We start from the raw sequence: 24,851 nt of genomic DNA on the forward strand, positions 1-24,851 counted from the left end.
AACCGCTTCATTGAGTTGGCATGGGGCGGACAGATACAGCTGCGTATCGTCCCCATACTGATGGTATTTTATCCCGTGCCATCGAATGATCTCACCCAGTGGCTTCATGTAGATATTAAACAGGAGGGGGGACAGGACCGAACCGTGCGGCACCCCATAATTCAGGGACCTAGGGGTCGATGGGAGTTGAAGTCACCACATCTCAAAGTCACCAAGTTGGAGAAATACTGATTTAGAGTCTCCTCCAACTCCAGCTGGCTGCAGGCAGCTGATTTTCCCCAACGGAATAATGAAAATGAAAAAAAAAGAAAGAAACTGACTGTGAGCATCCAGAAGATCCTCAGAACACATAGTAACCCGTGAGGTCTTCTCTGCCCCAACACCTGGCACTGCACCCAGCTTTGCAATGATGCGACCAGCGCACAGAAGAAATCTACCTGGACCTGTCTCCATTTGATTCATAATTTATTCTTAATAAATGTTGCAAGACAAGTCATGGTACCCAGTTACTCCTGAACCCTTCGTTTCAATTGCCAGCCATCCCACTGAGCACACCTCAAAGTCCTTTCTGTATTCGAGTTTCTGCTTGTGTCCTCTGCCCCAGGCTGGGTCCAGCTGCTCGTTGTGAGCAATTTCATAGTTGGTGATGCACAGTTTGTCCGAGGCCCACTTCTTCAAATTAAGGGGATCCCTCTCCTTTCCTGCCTTGGCCCTTGGGGTGCCCTGTTGATTGTGCACCTCGCTCAGTAAGTGCTTCATGCATACTAGCTGATGGGCATAGGAACGAAAGGCAGGGTTGGTGCCCAGTGGGATGGACCCAAACTTGAGTTGGGCCAAGATGAGGACCTGAGATTCGTAGCCAGATGATTGGTCCCCGTCTTCTTCTGGATAGGATGTCTGGGCCTCCTGTACCAATGAAGGGGAATCAGCAGAGTCCTGTCTTAATTAATTAACAGTTGTAGTTTCTCAATTAATTAATGACCACTCTTAATTTCTTCATTAATTAGTATTGGTCATAGTTTCATTAATTAGTTACCAGTCATAATTAGTTCATTAATTAATCAATGACCAATTGTATTTACCACATTAATCAATGACCACTCATAATGTCTTAATTAATGATCAGTTATAGTTTCTTCATTGATATATTAAGAATTAGCCATCGTTTCTTCTTTAATTAATAGCCAGTTATAGATTCTTCACTAATTAATGACCACTCATAATTTCTTATTCGCATTCCTGATTTATGGTATCCCCATTCTGATTACTTTTGTTCATGAATGGACCTCAAATTGCCACAAAAGGTGTTTGCACCCCATTAGAACCCCCCCCCCCAAAGCCCATCCCTCTCAGCTCACATGAACCAATTTTATTTATTAAATTTTGATGGTGGCCATCTCATTGATACAACGACTTTGGATGGGTTACCATTAAATAAAAAAAGGTTTTTAAAAAAGGTAATACAAAGGCAACCAAATGAAGATGGGGTCAGGTTCCGGGAAATAAAAACACGACCCCAATGCTGGATCTAATCCTTGTTTATGTAACCGGTACTCACTGACCACCCACTGGTATTACAATGGAAAAAATTGTTGGAGCTAAAACTTTGTGCTCCCCACCACCTTATGAACTTTTCCCCTGGCCCCACCCAGGCTCCTCGTATTAAACTCCTCCCACAGCATCCAATTAGTTATTCCACTCAATTACTAAAACACAGGTCTTCTAATGTCCCTAGCAAACTCCCCTGCCCCTTAGTTCCTCCCTTCAATCATGATCACTCCAGGCTTCTCTGTCTCCACTAGCTGGCCACGCCCCTTGTGTGTCGGTTGAGGCTGTTGGTAATGGCCGCTGCTCCCAGCAGAGAAAAGCTAGGGGTGAGTAACCACCCTCCTGTTGGCAGCCTGAATGCCCGGGCTGATAGATGGTTAAAGAGAAAGCCATTTATTTGAGCATATTGCTACGCCTTTCCCTGACTTGGCTAAATGGGTTGTGCGAATTCAACCAACCGGGGGATTCTTTGTCATCTGATAGAACCATAGAATCCTAGGTCTACTAGTCCAACCCCCTGCCCAAGCAGAAGGCCCTATGTCCATGATGGCGAAGTGGCATGCAGAGCCATGTTGCTTGGCACACGCGGTGTCACCTGTTCCTCTTCCGGGGTTTCTGGCACGCATGCACATGCAACAGTCAGCTGGCCTTCATGCATGTGGCAGTGCCAGAAACTGGAAGAGTTGATTGTCTGTTTTCCAGCATGAGCCTGTGCGCCAGCCAGCTGATCAGTAATCAGAAGACTAGCTGGCTGGCTTGTGTTGGAAACCGGAAGTTCCTTTTGCAGCGTGTGCATGCTCCCTGGGCAGCTCCTCTTCCGGGTTTCGGCCCAGACGAGCGCTTTTTTGAAAAGGTTCACCATCACTCCCCTATGTTATTCCAGACAAATAGTTGTCAATGAAACCTCCAGAGTCGGGGTACTCACAACTCCAAAAGGAAGGATGAAATCTCTCTCTCTCTCTCTCTCTTCCCCCATCTTATCTATCTCATATAATCACAGAATCATAGGGTTGGAAGAGACCTTGGAGGTGGTCTAGTCCAAGCCCCCTCAAGTAGGTGACTTTGTACCATTCAGGACAAAGACAATCCAGTCTCTTACAACGGGGCTAAAAAAGTGAGTTACGGAATTTTTCCCCACATAACCACTGCAGCCTCCCCATGGTCACATGATCAACATTTGGATGCTTGGCAAATGGTTCATATTTATGATGGTCGCAGAAGTATCCCAAGGACCCATGATCCCCTTTCGCGACCTTTTGACAAGCAAAGTCAAAGGGGAAGCCAGATTGTCTAACAATGGCATGGTTAACTTAACAACTGCAGTTAATTCACTTAACAAGGAAAGTCATACAATGGGGCAAGACTCAATTAATAACTGCTTCACTTAGGAACAGAAATTTTGGGCTGAATTGTGCCATATGTTGAGGATTACCCGTACTCAGTTGGGTGGTTGGAAGCCAGTGGTGGGTTGCAGGTGATACGCCCCAGTACAGGCATACCAAAGCCTGCCCGGAGCTGCTGTTTTTCTATAAATATTGATTTGATGGGAGTATGGGGAGTGCTGGCTTTCTTGCTGTAAGCGGATTGGTTGGCTGTGGTTTGTGTGTGTGTGTGTGTGTGTGTGTGTGTGTGTGTATGTGTATGTGTATGTATATGTATATGTATATGTATATCTATCTCTATCTCTATCTATCTATCTATCTATCTCTATCTATCTATCTATCTATCTATCTCTATCTATCTATCTATCTATCTATCTATCTATCTATCTATCTATCTATCTATATCATCTATCTATCTATCATCTATCTATCTATCATCTATCTATCTATCTATCTATCTATCTATCTATCTATCTATCTATCTATCTATCTATCTATCTATCATATTATATATAATACTATATAGCTATATAGCTATAACACTATATAACAATATATATAGCTATATAACTCTCTAGAAACACACACATATATACACACAAATATGTATATACACACACACACATATATACATATACAGACACCTGTGTGTGTATATACAGATGTGTGTGTGTGTGCGCGTGCGCATGCACACTTGTGTATCAGGAGGGTTGCTCCTGGTTCAGCTGGATCAGATGAACCAGTAGTAGCAGTGGCGGGAGGCTCCACCCACTCACCCGGACACTTCTGTGTCACATGCACACACGTGCACGACGAGCAAACCGGTAGTAAAAAAAAATGGAAACCCACCACTGATGTATACACACACATACAAACACACACACACACACACACAAAAATACAGTATATATGTACACACACACACCTGCCTGCCTGCCTGCCTGCCTGCCTGCCTACCTACCTACCTATTCATCCATCCATTATCTATCTATCTATCTATCTATCTATCTATCTATCTATCTATCTATCTATCTATCTATCTATCTATCTATCTATCTATCTATCTATCTATCTATCTATCTATCTACCTACCTACCTACCAACCTACCTACCTACCTACCTACCTACCTACCTACCTACCAACCTACCTACCTACCTACCTACCTACCTACCTACCTACCTACCTACCTATCATCTAACTCAGGGCAGCAAACATACCTGAGCCTCCTATTTTCCTCACAACACCACAACTGTGAGGCAACTGTATTCATATTTTAAAAAAATTAAGAAGTGCAGCTGTGATTTGAAAGAAAAATAAGGAACACTGAAGAAAAAAAACAGCCTTCTCTTTCCAGGTCTTCCCTTCCCCTTTTTATATTTGGATAATCTTCTGTTGCAATGCAAGGCCATAGTAATGTTAAGAAGAGTTATTTCCCTGTTGCTCCTGTAGCTTCCCTTACTAATTTAGCACAATACCTTTTGTGGTTCATTCTCCTGAAACAAGCATTTGCTATTTTTCCTCTCCTCTCCTCTGCCCACTCCCCTCTTCTCAGCATGTGAATAACAGGTTGTGATGTTGCTCATAACTACCATTCTTGAACCAGCACATTCAGCAAGTTTAATGTACCTTAACTTGACCAAGCATTTAGTGTAAAATACTTCCACCTTACTTATTGCTCTTTGAACTACTCCCTATTATATCTATTAAAAGAAAGACTAGGAGGCTAGATACCATAATTTTCCATAGTTAAAAGCAAATTATATATACTTCCAGCACCTTTTAATATGCTTTTCATTTGTGGGAATTTAGACAATGATTAGAAAGAAGGGTTAAAAATATTTTTTAAAAAGAGGTTAGATGCTTACAATTTGATGTAAAGTTACTCTTTTACACTCTGGTCCTGCACATAATTGCAGGAAGTAGAACTGATTTGAATATGCTATAATCAGATACAAATGTCAAAGTGTTTAAAATAAATATCCTCAAAGTTTAAAATTATACCCTTTTAACACTTGTAGTGCATTAATTAGCATTATTTGCTTGCATATCTATCAGAACAACTAAAGTTGCTTCTTTCAATGAACTACCTAAATTTCAAAATGTTAGAGATTCAAGCTGTAGAGTTAAAGGAAGAATATGATTAAATATTCAGGAAACTTTTATTTTCTTTTTACAAAGGCCCTATTGTTTGAAGTATACAAGTGAGCACTATGGAGTCTATGACAATTTGCATGGCCAACCCGTCACATCCAACTCGCCACAGGACAATTCGCCGCAGGACAAAAGTTACACTAATATCAAAGAAATGGTAGAATAGAATCCTTAAATGGTATTGGACCTGGGTACTTGAGAGACCGCCTGCTGCCAATTACCTCCCAAAGACCCATTAGATCGCACAGGGTCGGCATCCTCCGGGTTCCATCCACCAGCCAATGCCATCTGGCTCTGACCCGGGGGAGGGCCTTCTCTGTTGCAGCTCCGGCCCTTTGGAACGAACTCCCCGTGGAGATTCGGACCCTCACCTCTCTCCCTGCTTTCCGAAAAGCCGTTAAAACCTGGCTGTGTCGGCAGGCCTGGGATTGATGAGTCCCCTTCCCCTCTCGACAGGTGTGGTTGTTGGTCATTTTAAATGTCTATTTTGTACTTGTATGTTTCCCTTGCCCGTTTAAGTTGTTCGCCGCCCTGAGTCCCTTTTTGGGAATAGGGCGGCATATAAATAAAATAAAACTTAAACTTAAACTTAAAGAAAGGATGCAAAAGGAGGGACAGAACGAAATGTGAAGGGCAAAACTTAAAATAATTTTTATTTATTTCAAATAATTACTGTATTTTTCGGAGTATAAGTATAAGGCTGAAAATCTGGGTGTGTCTTATACACTGAAATACAAACCCCTTCACCACACTGGCCATGCATAGCCTTTAGGAGGTTTCCAGAGGGCTCCTGGGAGCTGGGGAGGGCAGAAATGAGTGAAAAATGTGCCATTATTTTTCTTTTCTTTTTTAAAATCTTTTTGTGCTTTTTTCTTTTTTTCTTTTATTTTTTTTCTCTTTTTTCTAATCCTAGGTTATTGTGGTGTCTATTAAATATATAACAGAGAGATACGGGGTGTGTGTATGGGGGGAAACGTAGTAGGGATGGATTGCTACAGGCAGGGGAATAAGAAACGATGCGAAATTATAATGTATTAAATGAAACAATGAATGTATAAGAATGATAAAGGTTAAAACACCTGTAATCAAATGACATACTGCATGGGATGATGGCCTTTGTTTTTCCTTTTATGTGTGTGTTTTTTTTCTTTTTTTTCTTTTTTTTCTCTGCCTTTCTTTTTCTATTGTTATGTGATTATGTTGTCTATGTAACAAAAATAAAAAAAAAATTTCTATAAAAAAATGTTTGAGTTAAACTTAATAAACTTAAAAAAAAATGTGCCATTTTTTGTTCAATTTTGCACCCCCAGGCCCTAGGAGCACTCTACAAGCCTCCTATAGTCTGTTCATGCCCTCTTTTTTTGAAAGAAAATGCGCCTGTTTTAGCTAAAATGATAATGTAAACATCTGGTATTGGGTATGCCAATGTTGCATTGTCTGTTTGAAGGTAGTCAAAGTTTGTGAAATGGGCGGAGGGGGGCAAATTGTACAAGGATCTCTCTCTCTCTCTCCCACCTCCTCTATTTCTCTTTCTCTTCCCCCCCTCCTGCCCCCCTCTCTCTCCCCCTCCCTCTTTCTCTCTCTGTGGCTTATGGAATTTTGCCTGGAATTGATGAGAGCTTTAAGAAAAGCTAAATGTCTTTCTGTTATTTTCTTCTCAGGGCTTATCCTATAGGAAATCATTTCTTAATACCAATCTGACTTTTTTATTTCATTGGTTGAGTACCAGTGGTGGGATTCAGCTGGTTCGCACCTATTTGGGAGAACCGGTTGGTAACTTTCTAAGTAGTTCAGAGAACCGATTGTTGGAAGAAACCTCCTTTTGTTTTTTCCACTTTCCAGGGCTAATCCTGTAAGGAAGGCAGGAAGGAAACATTCTGGTGTTGTTTCTAGCCTAATCTTTATTGACCTGCTTACAGAAACTGCCTCTCCCGTTAACCCTTAGTACATTGGAACAGCTAAGGCGAAGCGCCCGTCGACCTGAGTGACCTTGAGTTGGCCATGCCCATCTAGTCACATGACCACCGAGCCCCACCTACCCAGCTGGTCATTATGGCAGAGAACCGGTTGTTAAATTATTTGAATCCCACCACTGTTGAGTACAGTCAGTTTCAGAGCCTCCTGGTGCAAAACTTTAAGCTGTGTTCTTCTGTTGTAGGATGGGGTTTGGTTGTAAAGAGTGGGCTTTGTACAGGTTGAGGTCAGTTTTATATTTCTCTTAACACTGTGCGACTAGACCCCTGGACGCATTTAAAGCAATGCATTTTCTCTGAGTTCTGGCATACACACAAAAAGGCATGTGGCTTATAGCTTCTGATGTTTCCAAATTCACTAAACAAGACAAAATAGGAACTATCCATTCCTAGAGTTTTCTACTGTTTGAGTGGTTCCAGAGAAATGGAGTTATTAATGACAAAGTATAAGGCATGATATGGTTATATTAATTGGAGGACTGTTGTGGCCCAGCAGGAGCTGTTGGAGCTGCCACCAGACTCCAACAGCGAGGGGCCCTTTGAGTCGGCTTTGGAGGATGTGGAGGACCCTGGACAGGGTTCTGACTCCGAGCAGGGTGCAGAGAGGCTGGTTGGCCACCAGGAGGCGTCTGAGCCTTGGACCAGTGGGGAGGAGACAAGGGAGTGTGATCCGGATGTCAGCAGTGGGGAAGAGCCAAGGGAGTTGTTCCTTGATGCCTGGCACCGGAGAGCTAATAGGCGTAAGGAACAATTATGCAATTACAGGAGGTAATTGCACCCAGCTGGTGGTCATTAGGCTCCTCTCCAGACTATAAAAGGACTGCTTGTGCACACGTCCTTTTGCAGAAATCAACGCAGGAACTAATGTCAGAGAACATTGTTGTGAGCTTGGCAGGCTGGATTGCTGCCAAGCCTTATCTGTGCTGGATTGCTGCCCAAGTTTGTCTGTGCCGGTTTGCTGCCAAGGACCTCTCTGTCTGTTAATTAAATGCGGTAACTTATCTTTGGCTCATAGTGTGTGTTGGTGTGGGACAAGGGGGGTCAGAACAGAAGACTATATAGGTCTCACGATAAGCACAGATAGTAACATCCCAGATAGTTCAACCATGGCCTGATTGAATAATAATAGTGTGAATAATTATTATTTCAATTGCAAAAGGCAACTTTACTTGGAACAGCTTATATCCTGTGTTAATTAATATTATTAAACAACATCTATCTATCCCAGCTCCATGGGAAGGGATCAATAGGTGAATAAAAACGCCAAATCCAGTCCAAACTTCCAGCTGACTGTGCGACCAACCATAATATTAAATACCGCATGGATTTGGTTCCCAACAGCATAAGAGCATATATTATCTGCAGCTCAGACAATATTCAAGTCACATGGCTACATTCCCCGAACCTTAACTAAGTTGAAGCCTTTATTCTGTTGTATCTTATAATTAGAGCGGATGGCTATGTTTCTTGATTTATCCATTTTTCCTGAAGATTTTATCCTATTGATATTTTATAGCATCTTTCTTCGCACTGTGGCCTGCTATTCCTTTTCACCTCTCCCGTCACCTTTTTCTCCTGTTTGCTGGATCGACTTTTGTCATTTCCTCACCCGTGCTTTGAAAGTCTTCCTTTCTGTCTGATCGTATAACAACTGTTTTTTTCCTCTTTTCTTCTTTTGCAGCTGTGACACTATCCCGGCCTGAACCAAATTGACACTTCTGGAAGCAACAGCCCTCCAAGGCTGCTACCTTCAGAAGTGTCAGTTCAAGCAGCAGGAGACCCTGCTACATCTGCAGAGAGGAATCTGGGGGGGGGGGGAGCCCGCGATAATAAAACAAAGCAAAAATCTTTCTTTAAAATATTTTAAATTGGATGAAGGAGAGAGAGAGAGAGAGAGAGAGAGAGAGAGAGAGAGAAGAGGGGGGCAACAATGATGAAAAGATGGGAAGTTGAGAAACGGGGTGGGCAAGACAACAAACATCCAATATTTTTGTTCAATGTGAATATAATGGACTAGATTATCACTTGCCGACTGAAATGATTTTATTTATTTATCATTCAAATTTCTATAGTCTCCCATCTCACGTATATGATTCTGGATGACTTACAAACAGCTGAAGAGGACAGTGCAACAAAAATAATGGATCTATTTAAAAAAACAAGGGAAGAACAATATAAAAAGGATATTAAAAGTACCATGAAATATATAAAAATTCACAGTTGAGATAATCACATTTATTAAGACACACAGTTCAGCCATTGTACCAGCTACATCACACTCCCAGTACATTCTGCAATAGGTATTTGAATCTTAGCCAGAAAAAAGAAAAGAGAAAAATCCAATGAGCATAAAAAAAATTACTGCCAAACAGGTTGTAGTCTATCTGGGCTGTAAAAAATTGGGAAAACATCAAAAAGAGGTGGATTTTTTGTCATTCATTCATTCATTCATTCATTCATTCATTCATTCATTCATTCATTCATTCATTCATTCATTTTAGATTCTGCCCAGTGGTGGGATTCAAATAATTTACCAACCAGTTCTCTGCCCTAATGACCAGCTAGGTAGGTGGGGCTCGGTGGTCATGTGATCATGTGGGCGTGGCCAAGTCAATGTCACTCAGGTCGATGGGCGCTTTGCCTTAGCTGTGACAATGTAATAAGGGTTAACCGGAGAGGCAGTTTCTGTAAGCAGGGCAATAAAGATTAGGCTAGAAACAACACCAGAATGTTTCCTTCCTGCCTTCCTTACAGGATTAGCCCTGTGAAGTGGGAAAAAACAAAAGGAGATTTCTTCCAACAACCGGTTCTCTGAACTACTTAGAAAGTTACTAACCGGTTCTCCCGAATAGGTGCGAACTGGCTGAATCCCACCACTGATTCTGCCTGACTGGGCATCTCACAACATAGCAAAGCAGAATAGAAATAAAATAGAACAATGCAAAATGAAGAAATAAGTTCAAGACCCTAACTACTGTATGACATTAGATCCCCCCCCCCCGTTTACTGCTGGGTACTTAAGCAAGTTGTGATAAGTCTTCATCACTACATGAGTACTGTAGCCGATGCGATCTTTTCCGGTATAGTGTTTAGAATATGTTGTTTCTTTTCAAATTGTAATATTTCAAAAATGTAATGTCACATTTCACTGAAAGGCAAGAGACAATTTTTTTTTTTATAAATGACCAAAAAGTCTTAATATGGTTCAGGAGGACAATATTGTGGAGAAAGATTCCTCCCCCCCCCATGTTTATTATGACTATCAATTCGAGAGGGAGATTTAGTTTCTTTTTCAGACCTGTTAAGCCGAAAGTGTCTTCAATTGTCTGTGCCTCACCTGATTTGGGAATTTAGGAAAAGGAAACAGATGTGACATGGTTGGATTGTCACAAACACTGAACAGATGGTTGCCAATTCAAGATCTGCAGTGGGAAAATACAAAGCTATGCACATCTAGACTGTTCCCCTAAATCAGTGTTTCTCAACCTTGGCAACTTGAAGATGTCTGGACTTCAACTCCCAGAATTCCCCAGCCAGCGTTCGCACCTACTGCGTTTGTGGTGCAATCAGAATATTGCGTGTGTTGAAGTTGTTTTAATGCAAGCAAAGATGCCTTTAAAAAAAACAAGTTTACATCATATTCTTATGCCTGCCAGTGCTGTGTGTGAGGTAATTTAAGGTGGTTCTGACAAGTGTCGTCGGCATCTTCATATCCGGTCACATGGGCGGCAAGCCACTCCCATCCGGTCACATGGGTGGCAAGCCACTCCCACAAAGGAGGCCACACCCACAGAGTAGGTTCGAACAATTTTTGAAACCCACCACTGTCTTGTGCTACGCATTCAAAGTCCAGTGTTCATTCTAATGAAACAGCAGATCTAATGAAACAACTGGCCATCTGTTCATGGCATGCATTATTAAATCTGAAAGCATCTTATGAGGATGGGGACCCACTCACAAATTTGTAGAACAAATTATCTGTAGCTCGCTACCTCTGTATATCTTACAGCTCTCTACCGAGGCAGCTTCCTGCTTTCCTTAGTGCGCATTGTTGTAAGAAAAGTTGCATTTCAAAAAAAAGAAGAAGAACTTGCCTTTTTCTAGAATAACAATGAGTAAAGTTTGAGACTTGTAATATTTCCCAGTTGCCTTTGAACATACCGCGGCTGCTAACTCGAGTAAAAAAATTATAAAAAGAATCAGTCACATTACCTGTGAAAGAGTATAATGGAGTCTTGGTGAATAGCTCCATTTATGCCTGCTTTTGAAACCTGCAGGCATTAGTGGGGCTATTTTTATGGATTATAGCAGGTAGCTGTTGAATGTTGTGTTTCCATTTTCTGGCTGGTATAATAGCCTCAGCAGGCAGCATCACCTAATTGACCTTAGCAAATCTCTGTAGCTAAGTAGGGTCAGCCTTGGTTAGTACTTGTATGTGGCGAGTCCTGGAGAATCCCAAATAACTGGAGAATCCCATGACTGTTGACTTCCTTCTGGTTGATAGAAGGCGGTGGCAACCCCTTCCTTAACGTTGCAAGGAAACACCAGGAAATGACTGATCCGATACTGCATCCCTACCTTGTCACAGTATGCTCGTAGCTGATGCTAGTGGCTTTTTCATTTGATTTCACATATGGTTAAATACTGAGGCCTCCTAAGGTTTTCCTTTGTAGCCCGGCTTCTGAAGAGCTGTGATAGAATCGGACTTTTATTTCTTTTCTGCCTTCTGGGGAGGATGGCTACAAAACTCAGCAGCTTGGCAGTTGTGGGGAGAAATAGGAAATTCAATTTTTTTTTAAAAAAATTGGAGTATTGGAATCAAAGGGGTTCCAGGAAGAGAGTTTTCTATGAGCACTGAATAATAAAAGCGCTCCATATGTGATGGAACAAAATCCTGAAGATACAGAGCAGCTCTTTGCTTTTTTCCTCGCCCTTCACTGAACATGGAGTGTTTGTGTGCCGCGTGGCTTTAGAGCCGAGGTGGCGCAGTGGTTAGAGTGCAGTCCTGCAACCACTTCAGCTGACTGTTATCTGCAGTTCGGCGGTTCAAATCTCACCGGCTCAGGGTTGACTCAGCCTTTCATCCTTCCGAGGTGGGTAAAATGAGGACCCGGATTGTTGTTGGGGGCAATATGCTGACTCTGTAAACCGCTTAGAGAGGGCTGAAAGCCCTATGAAGCGGTATATAAGTCTAACTGCTATTGCTATTGTGCAAGTGGAGAAAGCCAGTGGCTGCAGCTTCAATCTCCTGCCAGTCTCTCTCTCACACACACCGCCAGCCTGTACCACCAAGATGGAAAGGTTGGGGACCTCTGTTCTACCAGATGTTTCAATACTGAAATAGTAACAACATCAGTAACAGAAGGGAAATGCAACATTGGCATACCCAATACCAGATGTTTACATTATCAGATATTCTTTACTACTGACCACTGTTAATAAAGAAGAAAACGTTCTTCCTTTTACATTTTCTCTGAGCCAAGTCTCTGCCACCGCTGCATATGTTGATGTACTTGTAATGCAGGATCTATCATTTACCTAATGATTTAGGGCAGCAAATGATCTGCTTATGTTAAGGGTATTTTGTGAATATCCCTGTTTCTTTGTTTCACCACTACTACAAATGTTTACTTGCCCATTTAAACAGTGTATAAAGCTCAACTGTTGTGAGAATGGAGCAACAAAGAGTAATAGGAAATACATCAATGAAACAACATCACAAGGGAAAGTGACGGGCCCAAAGTCACCCAGGCAATTTTCATGCCTAAGGCAGGACTAGAACCCAGGATCTCTTGGTTTCTAGACTGGTGCCTTAACCACTAGATCCGACTGACTCCTTGTTGAAATGCTGAAGATGGGAGACAGTACGGAGAAGCAATGACAGTCGGCCAAAGCAGGAAATGAGTAAGAGGGCAGGTGAGGGGGCAGCGGCAGAGGTGGGTTCCTACCAGTTCACACCTATTCGGTAGAACCGGTTCGTCAAATCTACCGAACCGGTTAGAAGAGGTTCCACCAGTGGACCCGGAAAGCAGGCCACACCTACAGAAGAGGTTCCAAAGTTTTTTGAAACCCACCACTGGTCCTTGGATATGATTATTCTACACTATCATGCTCATATTTATAAAACTCAGTGCCTCTGTGAAAGCTAAGGATGACTACTGCGTTTGTGGTGCAATCCGAACATTGCGTGTGTTGAAGTTGTTTTAACGCAAACCAAAGATGCCTTTTAAAAAACAAGTTTACATCCTATTCTTATGCATGCCAGCGCTGTGTGTGAGGTAATTTAAGGTGGTTCTGACAAGTGTCATCGGCATCTTCATATCTGGTCACATGGGTGGCAAGCCACTCCCATCTGGTCACATGGGTGGCGAGCCACTCCCACAAAGGAGGCCACACCCACAGAATAGGTTCAAACAATTTTTGAAACTGGGCAGTGGGCTAGGTCAATGCTACTAAAATTCAACAGGGGATATAAAAAGCTACCTTTGAATTCTGCACGATGCTACATGTAGCCTTCCAACAACAGATTGTATGTCTGCAATGGAGAACACCTGTTTTATTAAAGATGTTGCCCAGCTTAACCAAGCTAAGGCTAGCCAGGAATTTATTGGCTCCCTAAATTAATATGTGTCTCTGGATTGATGAGCTGCCATACATCTTTCTGGACATATTAGAGGAACCGTGGAGAGCAGAGGCAAGACTGAGTAAAGCACTATAACTTACCACTATCTATGTAGATTCTCAGTCATCCAGGTCATCATTGTCCCGAAGATTCCCTTTTCAAAAGACAACTGGACTTTCTGTTTTTTCTTTGAAGAGGTTTTGCTTCCCTTCCAAGAAGCTTCTTCAGAGCTGAAGAAGCTTTTTGGATGAGAATCAAAATCTTTTCCATGAAAAAAACCTAAAGTCCCTCTTAAAAGCTGTCTCTTGGGAAAAAAAAAAAAGGACTTTTGGGACTATATCCTAATGTGGGATTCAATTGTTTTGACATGTTTTTATTTTTTATATATTTTGCATTTTTGCATGTTATTTTTTTTTGATATTTTATGTAAAATGTATTTTATTTTACATTTCTTTCGAAGATGATGTATAAAAATGGCTCCGTCTTTTGGGCATTTGGTAAAAGTGGTTTTAAATGGTAAATTCATGGAGAAAAGCTCTATAAATGGCTGCCAGCCCTGTAAATGAAACCTTAATACCTGCAGTTGGAAATATGTGGCAGGCAAGATCGGTTCCACCACAAAACCGCGGACGACAAAATCGCGGTCGACGAAAGCGCGTATGTGACGTCATCACAGCGCGACGAAAAAGATCGAAAAATGTAAAAATAAAGCCAAAACCTTACCCTAACCCCCCCCAAACCTAACCCTAAACCTAACCCTAAACCTAACACTTAACGTAACGAAAAACCTAACGCTAACCCTTAACCTAACGCTAAACGTAACGCTAACGCTCTAAACCTAACCCTAACCCTTAACCTAACCCTAACCCTAACCCTAACCCTTAACCTAACCCTTACCTTTATGTGAATCGGCTTGCTGTAATTTAATTTTTATTTCAATTTTTCGATCTTTTTCGTCGCGTTGTGATGACGTCACATACGCGATTTCGTCGTCCGCGCTTTTGTGGAACGCGCTTTTGACGGGTCACGGGCAAGATCAAATTTTAACCTGGTTCCAAAGATACATGCATTTCAGGAGGCAAGGAAGTCTAGCAAATAATTCTCAGCACGCACATAAAGTTACAGTTCCTAGGATCCTGAAAGCAGAATCGCGTCTGTTAAATTGATATAAAACCACTAGGCTTTTAATATGCTCTTTGGTTTAGTTATGCCCTTTACTGTGAACCAAAGTTAATCATTTCCAAGGGCCATTGGTTTCCATGGGAGAGAGCTACACATCTGCTTAATTTTGCCACCCAAACTGGTTTAACCTTAAAAAGTTCGCGACCTTCATTTCTTTGCAAATTTGCAAGAGAAATAAAAGCTTTGTACGAAAGACTCTATTGCACGATGCCATCATTCGTATAATGTTATTATTTAAAAAGAAACTGAAAAAAAGTTATGGAAAGATTATTTGTGAGTCTGTGGAGATAGATAAGCTACTTCAAAACAGCTTAAATTACTGAAAAAAAGAAGTTGGAAATGAGGTAGGTTGGTACGAACCTTTGTTAACTGCTGTAATTGTTCGACTGTTTATCAAGGAGTGTCAAACTCAAGGCCCGGGGGCCGAATCCGGACCACAGGATGCTTAGATCTGGCCCGCGGGCTGCCCTGGAAATAGCGAAGGACTGGCCCATGGTGCCTCTGCCAGCGAAAACAGAGCTTATGAGGCCTGCACGCGGCCCTCCCGAGCTCCATTTTTAGCAATAGCAATAGCAGTAGACTTATATACCGCTTCATAGGCCTTTCAGGCCTCTCTAAGCGGTTTACAGAGAGTCAGCATATTGCCCCCAACAATCTGGGTCCTCATTTTACCCACCTCGGAAGGATGGAAGGCTGAGTCAACCCTGAGCCGGTGAGATTTGAACCGCTGACCTGCTGATCTAGCAGTAGCCTGCAGTGCTGCATTTAACCACTGCGCCACCTTGGCTCTATTTTTGCTCGCAGAGCATTCCAGGAGGCCGCCCCAACTGAAAACGGAGCTCAGGAGCCCATTTACTCTGGCAGAGCGGATGGACCACTACAGATGCCCCCCCCAACACAAGTGACATCATGCTGGCCACATACACCTGGTCATGCCCCCCCCCCAGTCCCACAGCCCTGATGCAACCCTCAATGGAATCGAGTTTGACCTAGCCAGCCAGCAAGCCATGAATTATTATTTATCTTCTGAATTGATAAAGAAATAAGTAAGGCGTATTATCAAAGATGCAATTTTAAGTGTAACTTGTATACACATTTGGGATTAAGTCCTGCATGGTTATTTTAAGGATTGGAGAAGAGACACGTATGGCTTAATCCTGAGTAGTTTTAAGAGCCAAGGTGGCGCAGTGGTTAAATGCAGCACTGCAGGCTACTGCTAGATCAGCAGGTCAGCGGTTCAAATCTCACCGGCTCAGGGTTGACTCAGCCTTCCATCCTTCCGAGGTGGGTAAAATGAGGACCCAGATTGTTGGGGGCAATATGCTGACTCTCTGTAAACCGCTTAGAGAGGCCTGAAAGGCCTATGAAGCGGTATATAAGTCTACTGCTATTGCTATTGCTATTGCTATTTTCTTTGAAGAGATAGCAGATACGTTTGTCCGTTATAAAAAATTTTGTGGTAGGAAGAGAAAGAAGGGAAGGGAAGACAACTTCCCTGATTCTTCCCTTCTGAGTAAGTTGAGTAAGTTGAGTATTTAGTTATTGAGTAACTTGAGAGCAAGTTTTGTCTAATGGTTAAGACACCAGGCTATACACTGGAAGACTATGAGTTCTAGTCCTGCATTAGTATGAAAGCCGATCGGGTGACTTTGGAGTTTCCCTCAGTTCAATCCACCTTACAAAGTTGTCGTTATTGTTGTTGTGAAGAAAAAAGAAAGCCCATTAGATCTGTTCGCTACTTTGAGTTATTAATAAAAATAATAAAGGTGGACTATAATTAAATTAATAAATACGCAAATAAATATTTTTTGAATATATGAGGAATTGTAAGCAGGAAGCAAAATATAGCGGGAAAAATATGTCATTCCCTGAGATCCGATAATCAAAACTTTAAGTACTGAATTTAAGAGCTGAGTTCTGAACCTTTTTATTATATTTATACCCTACTGGAGTTCAGAGTTCATATCCCCTAGCAGTCTTGTCTCCAATGTTATTCTCACAAGAGGAGCCCTGTGAAAAGATAGATGGGCCGAGAGTGGTTTTCTCTCCAAGTTGAGCCCTTTAAGTAATACGTCATCCTGGCAGGCTGGTTGTCCCTTTGGACTTCATGGTAATACAATTTACAGACAGGATTCTCGGGCTGACATTTTTCACAGACTGACAGGCTAATGCTGAGTCTCTTGAGAAAGGAGAGACATGTTTTTTTTTAATCTGTTGAGTTTGGGCAATGTGTTCAGCTTAGTCTTTAGTGCAGAGCTACAGAAGTGGAGATGATCTCCATCATTTCCTTGGTGATGACACTTTGGCTGGTGCCGCTAAATGTCCAGGTCAGATACTCAATCATTTTGGAGACATTTTTTGGCCAGCATTATCCATGGGTGTTATTTAGCACAGTCTGCTCCCTAGTGAGACACTTTGGCAATCCGAAGATTATATTTATGTAAATTGCTAGGGATTTTGCAGGCTCTCGGCTTCTATGTCAAAGAGGCTTTGAGAAAGCAGATGGTGTCTCAAGAAAATACACTGGTTTCTCAGCCATTCTGTAGACGATGACGGGCCTGAACTGGATGTAGAAGGGCAAAAAAAAAAGTTTCTAGCTCTGAAGCAAGAATGAATGAGGTCAATGTTTCAAGTAATGTCCCCTTAGAAAACCAACCACCAAGACTGTTGGTGGCGCAATACTGGAAGAAGGAAGACTTGCCTACAACTCAAGAATGGACATCGAAAGTTACAAACTTAGCCGAGATGGCTAAAATATCGGCATATATTAAAGATCACTCAAATGAGAGATATAAACGAGACTGGAAAAAATAGATTGACTATATACAAAATAAATACGGGACCAAGAAATTCCAGTTAGCCTATGCTTAAGATCAGAAATGATTTAAATTGTTTAAAGTTAGTTCAGCAAGAAGAAGCTAAGGTCAATGTAGAATGTCATTAATTTCTTTATTTCTTTTTTTTTCAATAGATTTTAGACTGTGTTTGTTAAAAATCCATACTGTGTACGGGTTCTGGGAAGTCGGGGGGCGGGAAAGAAGAGGGGGGTTGGGGGGAGGGGGGAGGGAGGGAGGGGTATGCATTTGGCTAGACAAGAATTTGGTGGTAAACTAGAATTATTTTGACATACAAAAAATTGTACTTCGATGTCTTACTGATTGAGGAATGATGAAATGTTTGTTTTAAAAGAAATAAAACTTTTGAACACCAGAAAACCAACTCTGAGGCACTTGAATTCCTCAAAGGACCCTTTATTGGATGCATCATATTGGCACAAACTGGTGAAAGCAGACTCTGAGGTTTCCCGTGGTGTTTACCTAATTAAAAGTAAAAGTTTTCCCTTCCCTCCCCCTCAAGTCACTGGTCACACTGTCCAATCCAGGTGCTGGCCGATTGCTGGGTTACTGGCTCCTCCTTTGGCTAGCCTTCTGTGGGAATGTCCTTGGTTCCCACAGGAAATTTTTTTTGTTTTGGCTACGAAATGCCATCTAACTGTTTCCCTGCTTCCCTGCTGCGTGGCAACACTGGCGTCTCCAAGACGGCTTCAGCCAGGCTCACTTTAGGGTTGACAGATGGATCTTCAATTTCAGGAAGAAATACTTCCTAAACTCCTTTGAGGTATGCCTCTCTACTAATCCTCCTACTCCAACTGCCACGTTTTTTTTTAACTTGAATCTGTGAAGGTAGAGACCTGACTCTGATCTGTTTAGCAGTATTGCCGTTGACAGAATGGGACAACTCACTGCAGCCACCTTGCTGCGACCAACTTGCTGCAGTCAACTCACCACAACCAATTTGCCCTGGCTAACTCTTTGTCATGACCAACTTGCCATGGGACAACTCTCTGCATGGGGCTGCCCTTGAAGAGCACCGGGAGGCTTCAACTAGTCCAGAATGTGGCTGCACGGGTTATCATGGGGGTACCCGGGTTTATTGGCCCCAACTAACCACATGGCACCTGAGAACTCAACCAAACCTGTATTCAAAACCCCTGCATGGCCCCATGGGAGTCTTGCAACCAATCAGAATACATTTCTTACACAGGAACAGGAAACAGAGAGGTGGGACTGAACAGGTTATAAAAAGTCTAGCAAGCCCCTCCTTTAGCCCTTCTCTTCTTCTCCACCAACATTGAAGCATGTGATCCCCTTTTCTGTTCAGGGCTCAAGCCATGTGGCCCTGTCCAACAATAAACCATCTTTCCAAGCAGCCTCCATGTCTCCAGTGTCTTCTTCCCTACTTGGAGCCGAACCCAGAAGGACATTTCTTTCATCAGAAGTTTGCTTCTGAAGGCAATGTCTCCCTCTTTCAGGTCTCTCACTTTATCATTTCATTCCTCCTGTTCCTTTCCCAACATTCCTTGTGAAACTCTCTCACTGCTGCAGATGTGTGTGGCTTGCGCCATCTGCACATTTGTAAATGAATGGATGATGTTTGCAAAGAAACTCCGCACCTCCATTCTTCACCTCTTCTAAAGGAAATTGGAGTTTGCTTTTAACTCCCACACATCCCTTGGGAAATTGGATGTGAATACCCATGTGAAGAAGACTCACACATTCCCCTTTGCTCTGCGCAGTGGTGCAATTGGAACAGGGAAAAAAATTGTTCCCACCTGGGTGAAGCAGTTGGTTAGAGCAAATTGCATCCAATTATGGTTTATTATCGAGTTGAATATATTTTGGAAGTCTCCTTTCTTAGATGGAACCAAATTATTTAGAGTGCCTTTCCCGAGCTTACTGCCACTGTGCCAATGAGTTGTTTAACATGGCACTTCATTGCTATAATAAGTCGCAGCCTCCATCAAGCTTGATGTTATCTACTCTAAATGTTTTATTATTATTATTTGTGTGTGTGTGTGTGTGCATGTGTGCGCAGAGGTGGGTTGAGAGTATACTGTATATAAGGTGCAATGCCCCATGTTTATTCATGCTGTAAATCAACAAAGATCAGCAGACTGAATGAAAAAAAGTGAAAAGCTTATTTAGAAACTGACATAAGCTTTCAGATGAGCTTGGGATGGCTGAAGTTAACTGCCTTCATTTTTCTTAGCTTGTCACACTTGAATTTCACTGCTAAAGAGAGAGAAGACTTTTTGTTTTATGAAATTATATCTATAGGAAGAGCATTTGCATGTATATAGACATGCTTTATAAGATAATTTTAAAAAAAATAAAGCAGATCAAAACAAATGTTTTCCTATACTATGAGCGACTGATTCACTAGAGCCAACTGTGATCACAATTTATTAGTTTTATTTTTCATTAAGCTTGACTTTTCAAGTGGGTGACATTAATTCCCAGGCTTGAAACTAAAGAGTTCCACATCCACTACCTTTTAATTCCCATGCGCCTCTTCTACATCTCAGTTTTATTTCATAGAGATCAGCAAAATTCATTCATTCATTCATTCATTCATTCATTCATTCATTCATTCATTCATATATATTGTCTGCGAAACTTGAGTGGATCCTGGATGGTAGAAGTTTAGGTTAGGCCTTTCCCATTTAATTAATTTGTAACAATAGGGCTGATGCTTTAGGGATTAGGGAATTCAGAAAATAATTGGTGGGAAGTTATGTGTTAAATGTATCAGAGGATATACAGGGTGGGGCATAACCTTTTCCTAGGGGGTCACAGCAACACTTGTAATAACAACACAAATAATTCATACACCATTCGAAAGCCCATCAAAAACTGAGTTTATTGACACGATTTAATAGTCAGTATGACCACCATTAGCCCTTCGAACAGCATTCAAACGAGGTGGATAAGAACACAACAAATCTTCAAACAGTTCCGTTCGATTTTCCAGATTTTTCAACACAGTTTCCAAATTCATTCTCAAAGTTTCAACCGAAACAAATTTAACATTTAATAGCTCATTCAATTCAGTTTTTTATGGGCTTTAAAATGAGGTGTCGCGGAAGTTGTAAACTGCTGTCGATCTTGCTGTGACCCCCTAGGAAAAGGTTATGCCCCGCCCTGAAAATCGAACGGAACTGTTTGAAGATTTGTTGTGTTCTTATCCACCTCGTTTGAATGCTGTTCGAAGGGCTAATGGTGGTCATACTGACTATTAAATCGTGTCAATAAACTCAGTTTTTGATGGGCTTTCGAATGGTGTATGAATTATTTGTGTTGTTATTACAAGTGTTGCTGTGACCCCCTAGGAAAAGGTTATGCCCCGCCCTGTATTTGTTAATTTTCAGTGGTAGTTTGGTCTCAACTTTAAAAAAAATGAGCTAAAAATTCCGTTCTTGTTCATCTGCATAAACATATGGGGATTTTGGTGCAACTTCTCTTCAGTCAAAAGAAGTTTGAAAATAATTATCTATTTTAATGGATGTCAAAGGGATAGGCAACACCTTATAAGCTATCTATTACTACACAGGCTTCTGTGGATCATAGTCATGAAAAAGGTATAACTACTAAAAAAATCTTTCTGTGAGTGGGAGAAGGAGGGTGTAATATTAAACACAGATGCATTTAAATAGCAAAGAGAGACAGATTGTAATGATTAACAAAATAGTATTGTTTGACATGAATATTGCATTGGTATGCAATATTCATGTCAACCTGGCCTTGCAATCTCCCCCCCCCCCTCTCTCCCTCCCTCCTTCCCTCCCCCTCTCCCTCCCCCCTTCTCCCCTCCAACAGACTTGGGATTATCAACATGGATGTTATACTAACATATTGGTTAGTCTTTAAATCAGGGGTCTCCAACCTTGGCAACTTTACGAGTTGTGGACTTCAACTCCCAGAATTCCTCAGCCAGTGCATGCTGGCTGAGGAATTCTGGGAGTTGAAGTCCACAACTCGTAAAGTTGTCAAGGAGTTTAAAGCAATGTTTTTCAACCTTGGCAATTTGAAATTGAATGGACTTCAACTCCCAGAATCCTCCAGCCAGCTTACTTGCTGGCAGAGGAATTCTGGGATTTGATGTCCATTGTCCACACATCTTCAAGTTGCCAAGATTAAGAAATTCTACTTTAAAGTATCACAGCGATAGAATCTGATATATTTTTTTCTGCAAAAAGCTATAAGGTCAGGGACTCTGGCAAGTGTATATAGGTCCTGGCGTTTTATCAGAAGAGAGAACTTCAATTCTGATATTTGTTATAGTTACATTTTATTATTAAGGTTTATAAGAGCCACGGGGCATGTCTCAGATCAAAACAGAGCCCCAAACTCCTATTTTGATGTTGAATTACTCAATCTGATAAAATAACTGTTTCCACAGCACAAGGAGTAGCACTGGAAAGAATATATTAGCATCCATCTCCTTTGATCTAAGATGCACCCCCAGGTTGTATTTTTCAATGGTAGATTAGAATAATCCACCATGTTGGGAGTTCTTGTATTATTTTTAAGCAGGGGATCCTAGCAATAGCAATAGCAGTTAGACTTATATACCGCTTCATAGGGCTTTCAGCCCTCTCTAAGCGGTTTACAGAGTCAGCATATTGCCCCCAACAATCCGGGTCCTCGTTTTACCCACCTCGGAAGGATGGAAGGCTGAGTCAACCCTGAGCCGGTGAGATTTGAACAGCCGAACTGCCGAACTAGCAGTCAGCTGAAGTAGCCTGCAGTACTGCACTCTAACCACTGCGCCACCTCGGCTCTCTTTCCTAAACAAAGCTGGATGGAAAATTCTGGGAGTTGAAGTCCACAAGTCTTAAAGTTGCCAAGTTTGAAGGACTCAGTTTTTAAGGGTATGTTAGGGATATTTACATTTTTAAAAGATCTGAAAAAAAATAACACATTAGAAAAATGTATTGAAGGATTGCGCTGAGGACATGAAGAAAGGATAAATTTTCATAAAGAAAGACTGCTACAGAATGCATATAAAAACATATACCTATATATTAGAGAAAGATGCATAAACAAGGCCTCGGCGTTAGGGAAATAGTTGATTCTGTTTGATTCAACTGCTTACTATTATTTAAACAGTATACAATATTTTATTTTAAAAATTCACCTCAAAAAATATTTACCAAAATGTTAATTATGACACCAGTCCATCTTTTCTGTTTGATTGTTTCTTCAAAAAAAAATCTCATTTTCTTCATTTTTCTCTTATATTGTGGAAATATTAAGAAAAAAAATGGTGGGGAGACTGCATTATAAGTAACTGAGAGGAATTGGGTTTGCTCCAGGTTGTAGGATTCTCACCTTGTAGGCCAGGGGTGTCAAACACGCAACACGTGGGGTGGATGTGTCACATACTGGTCATGCCCCCCCCCATTTTAGCAAAGGGGGAAAAAGTCACGAGACATCATGTGATGACAACGTGACGATGCAGGTTTGACACCCCTGCTGTAGGCCATGATTTTGAAGAAATCACAGTGTCAGGCCTGCAATTTTATTCCTTTTAGAATTTTGGCCTGCCACACTTTCTCTTATTTCATTATGCTGTTTTATTAGTATAGTCGATGGGAGGGGAAGAATAGACAGGAGTAGGATTGTGGAATGTATTGTTTTCATTCTTGTCTAGAAGCCAAGGTCATCTTTTGTTTCCGTACTTTTGCACCTGACTGGAAGCAGCTGGGTGGAGACGCCAGCGTGGAAGAAGAAGATTGGACCATGTGATGGATTGTGGGTGTGGGATCATGGACGTTTAACTGGCTGGAATTCTGATGTCATTTCCAGAATTGGGAGTAACACAGATGTGCTAAGATGTCTGATTTATTAAATTGGAACTTTAAGGATCGTTTTGCCTTGGACTCTGATTTAATTCTACATGATACTTGGAATGCTGACACACAATACATAACATTTGTAATCCAAAATTTAGTTTGATAAGTATTATAAAGTGGCTTGTTTTACCCAAATAAACCTTGCAAATGCAACAAAAAAATGACACCTTAGTCCAGATGTGGCACCTTTAGCCATTTTATTCCAAATGAGAATTGGAAAGGATGGCTTCATCTTCTTAGAGATTGAAAAATTTATCATGGTCTAGAATTTGCCATGAAATAACAAACCCTTCTTAAATACAAGACTCAAATGCTGTTTCCCAAACATGAAGAATTGAAGAATTGTACATGTTTGGGAAGAATTAAGAATCCTTCATTCTTAAGGATGGCTGCTCCAACACCTGAGGTTTTCATTACGGGGTTTCTTATAACACTGTTATGGGGTGTTCTTATAACACTGTTAGAGGGTTTCTTATAACACTGTTAGAGGGTTTCTTATAACACTGTTACAGGGTTTTTTATAACACTGTTACGGAGTTTCTTATAACACTGTTACGGGGTTTCTTATAACACTGTTATAGGGTGTTCTTATAACACTGTTACAGGGTTTCTTATAACACGGTTATAGGGTGTTCTTAGAACACTCTTATAGGGTGTTCTTATAACACTGTTATGGGGTTTCTTAGAACACTGTTATGGGGTTTCTTAGAACACTGTTATAGGGTTTCTTATAACACTGTTATAGGGTGTTCTTAGAACACTGTTATAGGGAGTTCTTATAACACTGTTATGGAGTTTCTTATAACACTGTTATGGGGTTTCTTATAACACTATTATAGGGTGTTCTTATAACACTGTTATGGGGTTTCTTATAACACTGTTATGGGGTTTCTTATAACACTGTTACGGGCTTTCTTATAACACTGTTATCGGGTGTTCTTAGAACACTGTTATAGGGTGTTCTTAGAACACTGTTATAGGGTGTTCTTATAACACTGTTATGGGGTTTCTTATAACACTGTTATGGGGTGTTCTTATAACACTGTTATAGGGGGTTCTTATAACACTGTTATGGAGTTTCTTATAACACTGTTATAGGCTTTCTTATAACACTATTATAGGGTGTTCTTATAACACTGTTATGGGGTTTCTTATAACACTGTTACGGGGTTTCTTAGAACACTGTTATAGGGTGTTCTTAGAACACTGTTATAGGGTGTTCTTAGAACACTGTTATAGGGTGTTCTTATAACACTGTTATGGAGTTTCTTATAACATTGTTATGGGGTTTCTTATA

The sequence above is a fragment of the Thamnophis sirtalis genome, unplaced genomic scaffold (assembly GCF_051295495.1).
Source record: "Thamnophis sirtalis isolate CommonGarterSnake01/CBP01778 unplaced genomic scaffold, rThaSir2_p1.2 scaffold_7, whole genome shotgun sequence".
NCBI classification, from domain to species: domain Eukaryota; kingdom Metazoa; phylum Chordata; class Lepidosauria; order Squamata; family Natricidae; genus Thamnophis; species Thamnophis sirtalis.